This window comes from Temnothorax longispinosus, chromosome 2 (genome assembly GCF_030848805.1).
Source record: "Temnothorax longispinosus isolate EJ_2023e chromosome 2, Tlon_JGU_v1, whole genome shotgun sequence".
NCBI lineage: Eukaryota > Metazoa > Arthropoda > Insecta > Hymenoptera > Formicidae > Temnothorax > Temnothorax longispinosus.
In genome coordinates this window covers 11,900,647-11,914,006 of record NC_092359.1, presented here as the reverse complement: position 1 = coordinate 11,914,006, position 13,360 = coordinate 11,900,647, and the positions used below count along the sequence as shown (strand labels likewise).

Genomic DNA, 13,360 nt, shown 5'->3' with positions numbered 1-13,360 from the left:
CTCATACGTACAAGAGTAAAGTACCAGTTAAAATACAGATAGCGAATTGGTTTTAGTCTTAAAATGTTTCACAACCCTTACAGAAAAGTATTACTGACTAAATACTTAAAATCTCAGTGATTTAATACTGTCAATATTTATTTGGGAAATACTGAGAAAATACTGGTAGTGATAAATATTATAGGTAGTGATTAATACTACACAGAACTACTGGTGCTTAGTATTGAATTACTCACCGATATTTCGATTTCCGATATTTACCCGGCATAAAAAAAAATTATTTTTTTTCGAAAATTTATTACTATTTTATAACTAAATTTGTTTCTTAAGATGCAGTCTATAATTATAAATATTTTCTCGTATTTGAAAAACACACTTACTTTGGTGGGATCGAACTCGGGACCTCTGGATCGTGAGCCAACTGCCTTACGTGGTAGACTACTTCTTAATTTGATGTAAGTGTTATATATAGTCTACATGTGTCATAACCAGCGCAAATATATAATTTTTCAAAAAGCATCTTAAGAAACAAATTCAGTTTAAAAAGAGTAATAAAATTTTGAATTGGATATAAGAATGATATCCGCAATACTATTTCAAAACTTGTACACTTTTATCACGACGAATTAGTACAGACCTTCATATAAAATGTATTTGTGCATTACTTTTATCTCTCTTCCTTAATATTATCAGGAATTACTCATTATAATGTTTCTATACAAATTGTAGTACTGGTCAATGATTAATTTCATATGGAATATTCCGTTCAGTACTTGAGTATTAACATTAAAATACTGGCCAGTGATTTATTACACATGGAATCCTCGGTCCAGTACTTCAGTACTAACATTGAAATACTCATCAGTAATTCAACACAAGTATTTATCACCTAGTATTAAATGCTTTCTCATCAGAAATTTAATACTAAGTATTCAATACTCGTCCTGTATTAAATACTACTTTCATAAATTACTGACCAGTAATAAAATACTGTGCAATACTTGGATCACAGTGATTCAAGTACTAATAAATACTTAATAAGTACTTAATTTTAGTATTATTAATACACAAAATAAGTATTTATTACTAACCAGCTAGTAATACTTTTTTGTAAGAGAATTTATTATTTTTGGAAAAAGTTGAAAAGGAATAATTTTTACAAGCAACATAATATAGATGCATATTTTACATAAAAGCAATGTCCGGCAATGTATATATTATATATATTAACAACTTCAGACACATTTCTTTATAAGGTGTAATTTTTTTCTGTTAAGATTAAGATGCGTAACACTACAAAAAGGGGTGATATCCGTACAAAATTACTTTTTTTTAAAAAAAAAAGGTAAAAAAAGGTGCCAAGTACACGCATAGTAGTGTATATGTATTATGCTGTTACCTCGAAAAAAAAACAAAGTGGTATTATAGTATTATACGTCGAAATAACACCCTGTACATACTGTTTATAAAATGCGTAATACTACAAAAAGGCGTGATCTCCGTACAAAATTACCTTTTTTAAATTAGATTTACTGGTAAGTAATTGTTAAAATGATTAGTTTCAGCCGATCCAAACCTACACCTTCTCGTAGGCGGCTATTGTCTAACTTAATTATTCTACTGCAACTCTTCATATGCTGCTATTTCCATTGGGAAATTTGGGTCCTGTATAATAGGTTCTGGAATACTAAAAACATTTGTAAATTATTTTTGTGTAGAAAAGTTAAAATTTAATTAGTCAGATAACACTGCATTGTGTGATATAAACAAAACAAATAATTACTCATCAAGTGCGTCTGCTTCCTCGTTTGTTGGAATGTGAGCCACCTGAGTTGCGCGTTCAGTCATATCAGGTGGATCTTGACTTTGAGTGCTAGGTCTGCATTAATGTAAATAAAAATAGAAAAAAATAATTATTTTTAAATATTACAATTGTATGCATTATATGATGCTATTATATTCTTGATGATATATCTCCAACCCTCCTTCACACACAAATTTTTCCTCCATTTTGAATCACTGTCTACAAGAATATAATAGCATCATATAATGCACACAAAAATTCGAGATATGAAACAATCTCTAATAACTTTCTCTCTCTATAGATCATATCTCGAATTTTTGTAATATTAATTTTAAAATAAAAATCTTAAATAGATTTATGATTTCTTATTATACGTATATAGTTTATAAATAAAGCTGTCTTGATGTCAGAACGTGTACAGACATAACTCAAATACAGTCACACATCAGTGCGGTCGAAAGCGGACTGAATGTTTTTGCGAAAAGTTGTAGAATAAGTTAAAATAAATTAGGTTGGAACTATATTATACAATCATAATCTCAACAATAGCGACTAAAGCATCAATATCTGTTGGTATTTTATAAATTTTCTAAATGTGTACTTACGCAAGTTGATTCTCTTGTTTCCATCCGGGATTACATTTCTTCAAATGTTGCTTTAACCCGGAATTGTCTAAAGTTAGTGTTTTGCCACATTTACATCTTGCCTTTTCAATATTTTGTACTTTTGTAAAATAACGTCGTAGGATACGGCACTGTTTGTAATATATATCCCATGCACATTCTTTAAATGGCTTTTTAAATTATTTATTACCGCTTCTGAGTGGTTTGACACAATATCTCTTTTACAATAACGACAATATGCGACCAAATTTTTTACGTCTACGAAGTGGTCCCACAACTCCTTCGACATTGCGTTTTTCGGTAATTCCTCGGGTAATTCCATCTTATGTCTGTCTTGTACTGCGTGTCTATTACTGAATGTTGTGTATATAAAAATGACCTCAACAAGCGTGTGAAATATACTGATCGCACAAGTAAAAAAAAAAAGTATGGTTTATTTATCGGGATGTATGTATAAATATTTTTAATTTGCCTAACTGCGAGATCGTACATATGATATAAAAAAATTGTAAATATTGTCAAACAATTCAAATTTGTTCAAATATTATGTGAAATTAAATGCGATTTAAATTACATATGCGATATAATTAAAAGATTATTATTATTACGTTTGTATATAATTACATTTATAATCGGAATTGGAAATAACTATTACTTGGATGTTCCGATACAAATTTTTTCTTCGAAGAAGATCGAAAGGATAAGAATGTCAGAATGTGCTGGATTGATACAATGAGTCGAAGACAAACTCGATGAGATTAAATAAAACTGAATCTTTATTACAACTGTGATCGCTAGTACACACGTCTTTCTTTTAGAAGCGATAAGCGAAAAGTGTAGCGCGGTGAGTCTCGGTAAGGAAAGTATCTATGAATATATAATATAACTAGAGCGGAAACATAGTAAAATAACAGAGTCGATAATAGAAATACTACCAATAGAAATAAACCTTTACCCTAGTAACTTTGTGTGAAGCTATTATAACTGTAAACCTGAGATAAGTATAAACTTGAATGTATACGTTAACTTTGTTCAACACTTCTCCTCATTCAAATTTCCATTAAATCGCAATACTTTCGTAATTTTATAATTCGACTAGCTGGTAATGGTTTCGTTAATAAATCAGCAACCATTTCTTCTGTTGGACAATAGATACATTTAACCGTCCCCTTGTCAACGTGGTCTTTGACGAAATAAGCATGCATATCAATGTGCTTTGAACGATTTGACAACTTCTCTTCTTTGATCAATTTCAAGCAGCTCTGATTGTCCTCGTAGATCATAGTTGGGTCCTTTTCCGGCTGTTTGAAGTCCCTCAGTAGACGACGAATCCATAGTGCTTCACTGCTTGCTTCAGATATTGCTATGTACTCAGCTTCCATAGACGATTTAGCAACGCAAGTTTATGCCTCTTGCTACACCAGCTGATTATACTATCAAAATATTTAAAAACGTAGCCGGTAGTTGACTTGCGTTGATGTAATGCGATGTCTTCTGCCCAATTTGCATCAGCATAACCGATGAGACCAGTTTTACCGTTGATGCCGCCAAGCATTAGTGACAGATCTGCTGTGCCCTTGAGATATCGAAGAATACGTTTTAGTTCATTCCAGTCTTCTTGTGTTGGTTTTGTTACCTTCTGTGCCAAGATTTTTACACTTGCTGAGATGTCTGGTCTTGTATTCACAGCGATGTAAAGTAAGCAACCAACTAATTTACGATAGTTTTCGTTATCCATTAACAACTCGGAATTTCCTTTGCCGTATGACATGTTGATTGGAACATTCGAGGTTTTCGCTTCCATCATACCAAAATCCTTGACAATCTTCATGATGTACTGTTTCTGGTACGGTTTCTGTTTCTTAAGTGCAAAGTTTCCGTTGAGATCGCGTTTAATTTGCAAACCGAGATAGTTTTGGATATCTCCAAGATTCTTAATTTTAAATTCTGCACTGAAAACTTGCTCGCATTCCGTTAACATATTGTCGTCTTCGCTGGCCATTATTACATCGTCGACATAGATTAATACGTAACAGAATTTACCACCTTTCTCTAATATATATAGGCATGGATCATTCTTGCTTTGAACGTAACCTGCATCCGTAAGAACTTGATGAATTTTCTTGTTTCACACCCTGGCCGATTGCTTTAAGCCGTATATACTCCTCCCCAAGAGACAAACTAGATGTTCTTTTCCTTCTTCAGTGAAGCCGGGAGGTTGTTTCATATAAATCGTTTTGTTCAATTTTCCATTTAGAAACGCTGTTTTCGCATCGAGATGAATAACTTTCATTTGCTTTCTGGCTGCAATTGTAAGTAAGATTCTGTATGTTGCGTGCTTTACTACTGGAGCAAACACTTCATCATACTCAATTCCATATTTTTGGGAGAAGCCCTGTGCAACCAATCGTGCCTTAAATATTTTATTCTCTCCATGGGATTTTATTTTATATATCCATTTACAACCAATTGCACGACGATCTTTCGGCAACTCCACGAGCTCCCACGTCTCGTTTTCTTGAAGTGACTTAATTTCGTTCTTCATTGCTTGAATCCATTTATTTTTGTATTCGGAATGGATTGCTTGATTGTATGTCTTTGGCTCGACTAATTCTCCCTTGATGACGTTGATTTCTTCAGTGTAACGAAGTGGTGGTACGCCAAAATTCGATCTTGTGGATCGACGAATATTATCTTTATCGTTAACGGGAGCATCTACATTTATTTCACGTTGAGCTATGGGTGATTGCTGATTATTTCTTGATGCTTCATCCATTGCAGGATCGTCTTCTTCTATCCAATTATTCGATGGAACATAGCACCTATACGCTTTTGAGATTGCATCATAGCCAACAAAAATTGCCTCAGTTGCCTTCGAATCAAGTTTCTTCCGCTTTTCGTCAGGTATGTGTACGTAACACTTTGATCCAAATCGTTTGAAAAAATCTAAATTAGGTTTGGTACCATACCAATTTTCAAACGGTGTTCGTACAATATCTTTAGCTGGCAAACGGTTTTGTATATAGTTCGCCATTACGACCGCTTTGCCTCAAAACTTGTTCTCCAGCTTAGCTTCCAATATCATGCACCTTGCCATCTCAATGAGCGTCCAATTTTTACGCTCAGCAACGCCATTTTGTTGTGGGCTATATGGCCCCGTCCGTTGATATCGAATGCCTTCTCGATCCAAAAACTTGATGAATTCGACACTCATGTATTCTCCTCCTCTATCTGTGCGGATCATCTTCGGTTTACGATTGAACATCGTCTTGCACATCTCCACGAATTCTCTAAATTTACCAAAAACTTCTAATTTCTAGACGTAGACGTAATTTGATAGACGTAATCTTTGTATCTCGAAAAATATGTTCTTTGTAATTGGCGCTGTAATTTAAAAAGAGATATCATTTCTTTTTTGTAATTGTAATAATAGATCACTTGAAGCGCGACTCATTTTTGATAAGGTAACGTAATTTTGTGATGTGTATCACTTGAGTTATAATATTTTGGAAATAAAAATACTACTGCTTAGGTTTTTTCGAGATTTTTGGAGATACAAAGATTACGTCTACCACTTGTTACTTAGGTTTTTTCGAGGTATAATACTACCACTTTATTTTTTTTCGAGGTAGGGATGACAATACCTGGAACGCTTGAGAATATAACTAAAAAATCTGCATGTATTGGAATCCGAAATTTTTTTGCAGAAATTGTATCCATCTCCATATCTATTTCGACGTCTACGTCAAAACCAGGGTCTCTTTCATTTCCTCCGCATGCTGCTATAATGAATAATTTAGGTTTCCCTGCTAGCGTTGGGCAGTTATCAGCGGTAAAATGGTACCATATGATATTGGCTTCATAAATTTGTCAAAAGCGTACAGTTCACCGTATGATCCATGCGTTAAAGTAGCTATCAAATTGCAGTCGTTTTCCGAATGATCGGTTTCGGTAGCTGTAAAAATAATAATCTCCTTGTTATTTCAGTTACACATATTACAGTTATATTTATGATAAAGTGCATCTTACCTTTTTGCAATTCGTCCTCTATTTTTTGGTGTTTATAATTTTCGAAAACCGTTACTTGAAATTCAAGCTTTTCTAATGTGTCTGTTAAATTTTCGCAGTCTATGTTAGTACCAGGGCGAGGGCGGGCAAAATTATTGTGGTAAGATGTATGATTAAATATTATCGCCATCCCCCTCTTGGGATGTCTCATTTTATAGCGGTTGACTGGTGATGCACTGAAAAAAAATTTATTCAATCTAAATAAATATATAATAATTCAAATATGATATAGTCACATTAAGAGGTTGTTTATCAGATTGTAATAACCAATGACTTACTTTAAATGTATATATAGTCAAAATAAAGAAAGATTTTATTCAACAAATAACAAATAACAAATAACTTTTATTAAGATAATATTTACTCAAACTGAGTAATTCATTATTTAAAATTGAAAAATTTCATTATTAAAATAAGAAAAGAGGTTTAAATAAATATTTGTTCGAACCGATTTTTTAATTGAAACAAAGATTAACCCTTTTATTGAGTAAATAGTTTCACAATTTCTGATATAATTTTTTGAACATTCTTTTTCTACATGTGTCTCATATATTGCAGCTTTAACTCTTTCTGTTATCTATCAAGAAATAGGATTTATCTGAAATTTTGATATCTAATAACATCTTTCTTGAGTTATACCCGTAAGCGACGTTTATGTTCTCTCGTTCTCTATTACACGAAATTTTCTTGGGCTACATAACGTTAGTCGAGTCGCTACAGGCGAATCGAACAGGTTTTTCCGTGAAAAACAAATCAGCAAAAATCCATACTCTGTTCTATCAAACGTAAACTCAATTATTTGAGATTATTTCTTCAAAAATTTTTTTTTTTCCCGTAAATATAGTTATCGAACATTGGTTTCGTTTTCACTAACGAGAATTACGTAGTATTTTCTATCTAATTCAAAAGGAAAGAAAAATAAAAACTTTCGACTGCTTCTGTATAAGGTGATTTTTACATAAATGCATCTAAAGATACAAATAAGCTTTTTACAATGCCGATCTAAATGCTTCAGTCTTCAAGATTAGCATAAAAAGATTAATACAGTCAGTTAAGTAAGAGCGTGTACAGCATAACTGGTTGGTTTTGAAATATCGCCCTAATTTTTGCGTGAGTCGATAGATGGAACCTTTGTCCTGGATGCTTTGTCACGAAAGATTTAGTTGGCGTTGAATTCTTGCCTGAGAAATACGTAAACCACCATGAGTGCCGCATTTAGTCGAAAGCATGCCTCGAAGATGCCACGCAATTATCGACGCCGGTGGTGACTGGACATATTATTGACGGAAAAGCATTTTTCTTCTGATGGAGTACAACAAACCCATGTATTTAAAAATCATTTAAAATAAATTATTTTACATATTAACCTGTACACGCTCTTACTTAACAGACTGTATATACCCATGAATTGTTGTCTAGTATTAATCAATAACAAAAAGACGTTACGACCGCATCAAAGATCAAGTGAAAAAACATGGAGATTCTTCCTGATCATTAGCCTTGCATAAAAGACATTAATCGTTGATAACGTATAAACGTAAACGTGCAGATTTAGCGAGGCGACATTCATGAAAAACGTTCCGTCCCAGGCAGCACAAAAAGTCATTTGGAAGTCAAGATGACATCAAGATGACGTCAAAAAATAATCATTTTTAGAAAGTCAAAATGATATCATTCGATGTTTTTAATGAACCATAATTTGACTTTTTTATGACTGTATTTTGACCTTTCGATGACTTTTGTCGAAAAAACGCGAATCGCTCGTACGTGCAAAATGATTAAAACCTTGCAGGTATAAACATTTTACGAATTTGTGAAAATATTTGATTTTTGAAGCATTGATTTTTCATTCAGAAGATATAGAATAAAGCTCAAGAATACAAACTCACTAAATATTGTATATGTATAAGATATATTTAAAATTTTGTAAATAAAAAATCAGAATGCTTCAAAACATTCTCACACATTCATAAAAAATAATACCTGTGAGATATTGTAAACATTGAATTGTACCTACAACATATAAAGTTTTATAATCTGCTACTAGAGAGCAATAGAGAACAATACAATAAAATAAATAAGTAATCAATAAAAATATAATTAATTAATTTTTTATTTTTTCTTAAACAATTAAGTCAGTCTTGAGTACATAAAAAATAATTATCTTTAATTACATTAAAATAAAATAAAATCATCTTATTATTCGTTACATAAAGGAATAGAATAATTGCTCTTGCAAGTTAACAAACTGACTATATAATCTGAGTTACTTAACAAGAAGTTTACATAAAAAATATACTATTACTCCAAAAATAAAACGAAGGATAAGAAAATATAACTGCTAATAGACAAAAGCACAGCTTTTATATACTTGTTAAAAAAAATTAAATAGTCCCTAATTAATCCGTCTTTTTCGTATAAAATGGCAGTTCACATTCCAATATAGTGGAATTTCAGTATGGAATTTCTTTCTAAATAGTGACTTACAGTTTATTGATATTGGTTTATGGTTTATCCAACTGGTAACTTAAAAGAACTGATCGCATATGCGAAATGTGAACAGCTTTTGTTTCAAATAAATCTTGTAAAATATGTTGTAATGGAGTAATTATTTTATCATGCAAGTGTATCTTTTTTTTTAAATAGATGAGAGAAGATCCGACAGTAAACGAAAATCAAAAAGTAACGCAGTATCTATAATCTTTTCATCCCACCGATTGTACGGACCCAATTTAAGTCATTTTAATCGTGTTCATTTTTCTTTGGTTGCTTGTAGAGAACCAGCGCAAAATTTTTGATTGAATTTGTGTTACATCACTTGACGGAAACTTTTTAACAATAGCACCTGAAAAAAATAATAAATCAGAGTTTTCATTTCAAGTATATTACTGTAGATGAGATTTAATAACTCATTCAAAATTTACATTGAATCACTGTGAGAATGTTCGTGTCTTGAAGTTTTAATTTTATAGATCCTGAACCTGTATAACTGACAATTCTGGCAAGTGAATTTGAGAATATTCTAGCTAATAATTTGCCTACAGGTAATGTCTCCTCCGTTTTTCCAGTTGGCATCAAAAGAACAAAGTAGTCGATCTGAAACACGTATTTCTCTTAATTAATTACGAGATTATAAATAAAATTGAAAATGTATAATACAGTAACAAATATAAATAAATAAATATATAAATAATAATATAAATAAATAAATAAAAGAACATACCGTTGCAAGAAAATTATCACCGTCTTGTAGAAATTTTTCGAAAGTATGAAAGGCCTCTTCATCTTTGAGAGGTAGATTAGGCAAGTCTTTAGGTTTTGTGGGTACTGGCTCCTCAGGTAACAGAAGTTCCAAATGTGAAGTTTCAAAGATTGAAGTTCACTTGCAGTGTTAAAAATCTATGTTATATGTGAACTATTTTCAATAATGGCAGTAAATTGGAACGCAACCATAAATCCATGCAATGCTATACAATTTTTTGACTGTATAGAAAATAATATTTTTAATGTTAGAAAATCTGTACCATACTCTACTTACACTCTTATACCGAGGTATAAGATATAAAGCCCGGTGTACATAGCCCAGCGAGAAATGGTCCCCATCGAATCAACGTCTAATCAACGTCGAAATCATGATTTCTCGCTGGGAGGCCGCAGTTCGGCAATACGCAAAACACACGCACAGTCTACATGTCAATCTAACCTCTCTGTGTATAGAGGTTAGATTGACATGTAGACTGTGCGTGTGTCTTGCGTTTTGCGAACTGCGGCCTATTTTAACCTTAAAAACATCACTTTTCTACAGCCAAAAATCCGTACAATGTTGCATGATTTATGGTTGCGTTACAATAATATTTATTGTATAAGTGTTAAATAAATTAAACTTACTGGTTTCATGATAATGGGCTTCAGAGAACTGCAAAGATTACGTCGAGACACTTATTAAATAAAGAAACTTTTCCTCTGCTCTGAACGCTTCACGCTTCACTTATATACGTTTTCACTCGATCTGCGTCTGCGATGACTGTGCGATCAAGACGCGCCACTTCACTCTTCAGTTGTTAAGAAAACGTTAAAACAATAATGCGTACGAAACGCACACTGCGCATGTGCACTATATATATATCTCATGCAAGTCATGTCCTTATCACGATAGTATCATTTTCATTAAAAATAACATTTTACGTCCATATACCATTATATTTAAGTTCTAACATATAATTATGAATATCGGAAATAATCTAACATCAAATTATCACGATTTATTTCCGACAGTATCTCTAAATTTCAAAATCATAATTTAATCAATTTTCCGTCATGATCAAAATATGACTTTTGATAGTCATTATGACATCATTTTGACGTCATCTTGACTTCAAAATGACTTTTTGTGCTGCCTGGGCGTGTCTCAAGTTTAAATGGCTGAGCGATTTTATGATTAGAACACTATCTGCGCTTAGATAAATATATCCTATATATATATACACAATGTACATATTGAAGACATTTTTTTCGAGCGTGTGTATATTTTGAGGACATTTCGATACTTTAGGGACTGGTCTCAAAAAATCTTGAAGTTAAATTTATCGCATACTTTGGGAACATTTTTATTTTTATATGATACGTATATTTTGGGGCTTTAAGTTTATATGAAGTTTATATGATTGTGACTGGATAGTGCTGCCACCACAGCATATGTCCCCAAATTATATGTTGACTATCTTTTACTTATATAGTTTTACTTATATATGTATTAAATGCTTTCTACTTAATAATAACTGATTTGAGTATTATTACTGGGTCAGAATATAAAAATTATTGATATAAATGTTTTCAAACTGTTTTGAAAAAACATACCTATACAGAGTAGTACAATATATATATCTGTATAATAGTACGCTTTAAAGCATCTTATTTTTATTTGTTTAATTAATGCTGAAGCGACAACAACAAACAATATGCAATTGAAGATTTTATTTATAGAGCAATATATATATATATATATATATATATATATATATATATATCTATTACTGACAAGTTTTTATTAATATCATTTGATATTGTTACGATTTGTAATGATATTGCTCACCATTACTGTTCGCTGTATTAATTAATGTTTTTTTTAGGTAATATTTTTTCAGGTGATATATATAGAATTGTTTATTTATTAGCGACTATTTGCCAATTTGTCGAATAATATTTACAAATTGTTTTATTTTTGGAAAAACAGGCAGCGTTTTAATTTTTGTTAAGTTATTTTCTTTATCCCGCTAATTGCAAAATTTTTGTCGGAAGAAGAGAAGAAAAAATTTTTTTCGCTTTCACGCGCCTTCTCTTTTTATCCCGCTTTCTTAATTCTTCGGTGGACATATCAGTGTCATCTATATTAGATGTATCTTGTGCTAGAACTAATTTTTTCCATGGTGTTAGAAGGGAATTTAATTTGAATAGTATTCAAATATGTAATACATGAAATAATGATAACATACAATTATATAAACAATTTAATTAATGCCAATTCATGAAATAATGACAACATACAATTATATAAACAATTTAATTAATGCCAATTTATGAAATAGTGACAACATGCAATTATATATAAACTATTTAATTAATGCCGTCCTAGACAGTCGGAAATCAGGATAGGATGATTTCAGAATAACGACAAGGCGCCTTATCCGAAGTATTCGGATTCGCTTTGAAAGAGCTTGTAATTTTGTAGTTTACGTTTATTCCGACAATAAAGGAAGTGAATAGACAAACGATTTTATGAGTAGTATACGCTTATTCCGGTAAATACGGAAAATATTACACAAAGGTACTTATGCGTGGGCGTAGTATACGCTTAATCTGGCAAATACGGAAATGAATAGACAAAGGTACTTATGCATTTAGAGGAAAGGAGATCTCATTCAAATTAGCGCATCCAAGTTATTTATCTATTTAGAGGAAAGGAGATTTCATCCGAGCTTTAGTACATCCTTCCTTCCTTTTACGTGTTAATCCAAAATATGTTATTTAACTCGTCTCCGTCACGTTTACTCCTACTCTCCGATCGTCTCGAACTCGCTATTAACTCGTATTTTTAGCTTTGCCCATTCACAATTCAAGCAGTCACTTTTAATTATCAGAAAATGGAAATTGAAACGCTATGACCAGAAAACGACGTGATCACGAATGTTTGACTCTTTTTTAAACAAAACTAAAGTTGTTTATAGCGACGGTTCTTGCAACGCGAACGTTGTAATAAACGAACCTTGAGCTAGCCGCCGAAACACGAGTGCACTGCATGCTAGCCGGTCGCGCTCTAGTACATCCTTCCTTCCTTTTACGTGTTAATCCAAAATATGTTATTTAACTCGTCTCCGTCACGTTTACTCCTACTCTCCGATCGTCTCGAACTCGTTATTAACTCGTATCTTTAGCTTTGTCCATTCACAATTCAAGCAGTCACTTTTAATTATCAGAAAATGGAAATTGAAACGCTATGACCAGAAAACGACGTGATCACGAATGTTTGACTCTTTTTTAAACAAAACTAAAGTTGTTTATAGCGACGGTTCTTGCAACGCGAACGTTGTAATAAACGAACCTCGAGCTAGCCGCCGAAACACGAGTGCACTTCATGCTAGCCGCTCGCGCTCTAATCTCAAACACATGGCTTTCATATAAGTGTTACTTATATGAATTATCGTTAAAAATCGTTAAAAATAAAGTTATGACTGTTAAGAAATGTAATTTTGTGCAAGCTGTATTCTGTTCCTTGTGGAGCTCTCTGTAACATATCAGTTAGCAATAGTTGTGTTGCGCGCGTCTAAAGAACAGGAAAGGTGACAGGTGACAATAGTGGGCCTGTCTC

General features: G+C 32.2%; 1 long non-coding RNA gene across 3 annotated transcripts; it reads right to left on the bottom strand.

The window, feature by feature from the left end:
• Positions 1–8,590: 8,590 nt before the first annotated feature.
• On the bottom strand, positions 8,591–10,568 carry LOC139808429 (uncharacterized). Of its 3 annotated transcripts, none has more exons than XR_011730862.1 (4): positions 10,384–10,568; positions 9,719–9,910; positions 9,420–9,591; positions 8,591–9,340 (listed from the first exon to the last, which is right to left on the bottom strand). It is a non-coding gene; the product is annotated as an uncharacterized lncRNA (long non-coding RNA). The 3 variants fall into 3 exon arrangements; XR_011730861.1 differs by having other exon boundaries at positions 9,719–9,894; XR_011730860.1 differs by having other exon boundaries at positions 9,719–9,877; positions 10,384–10,567.
• Positions 10,569–13,360: the final 2,792 nt, after the last annotated feature.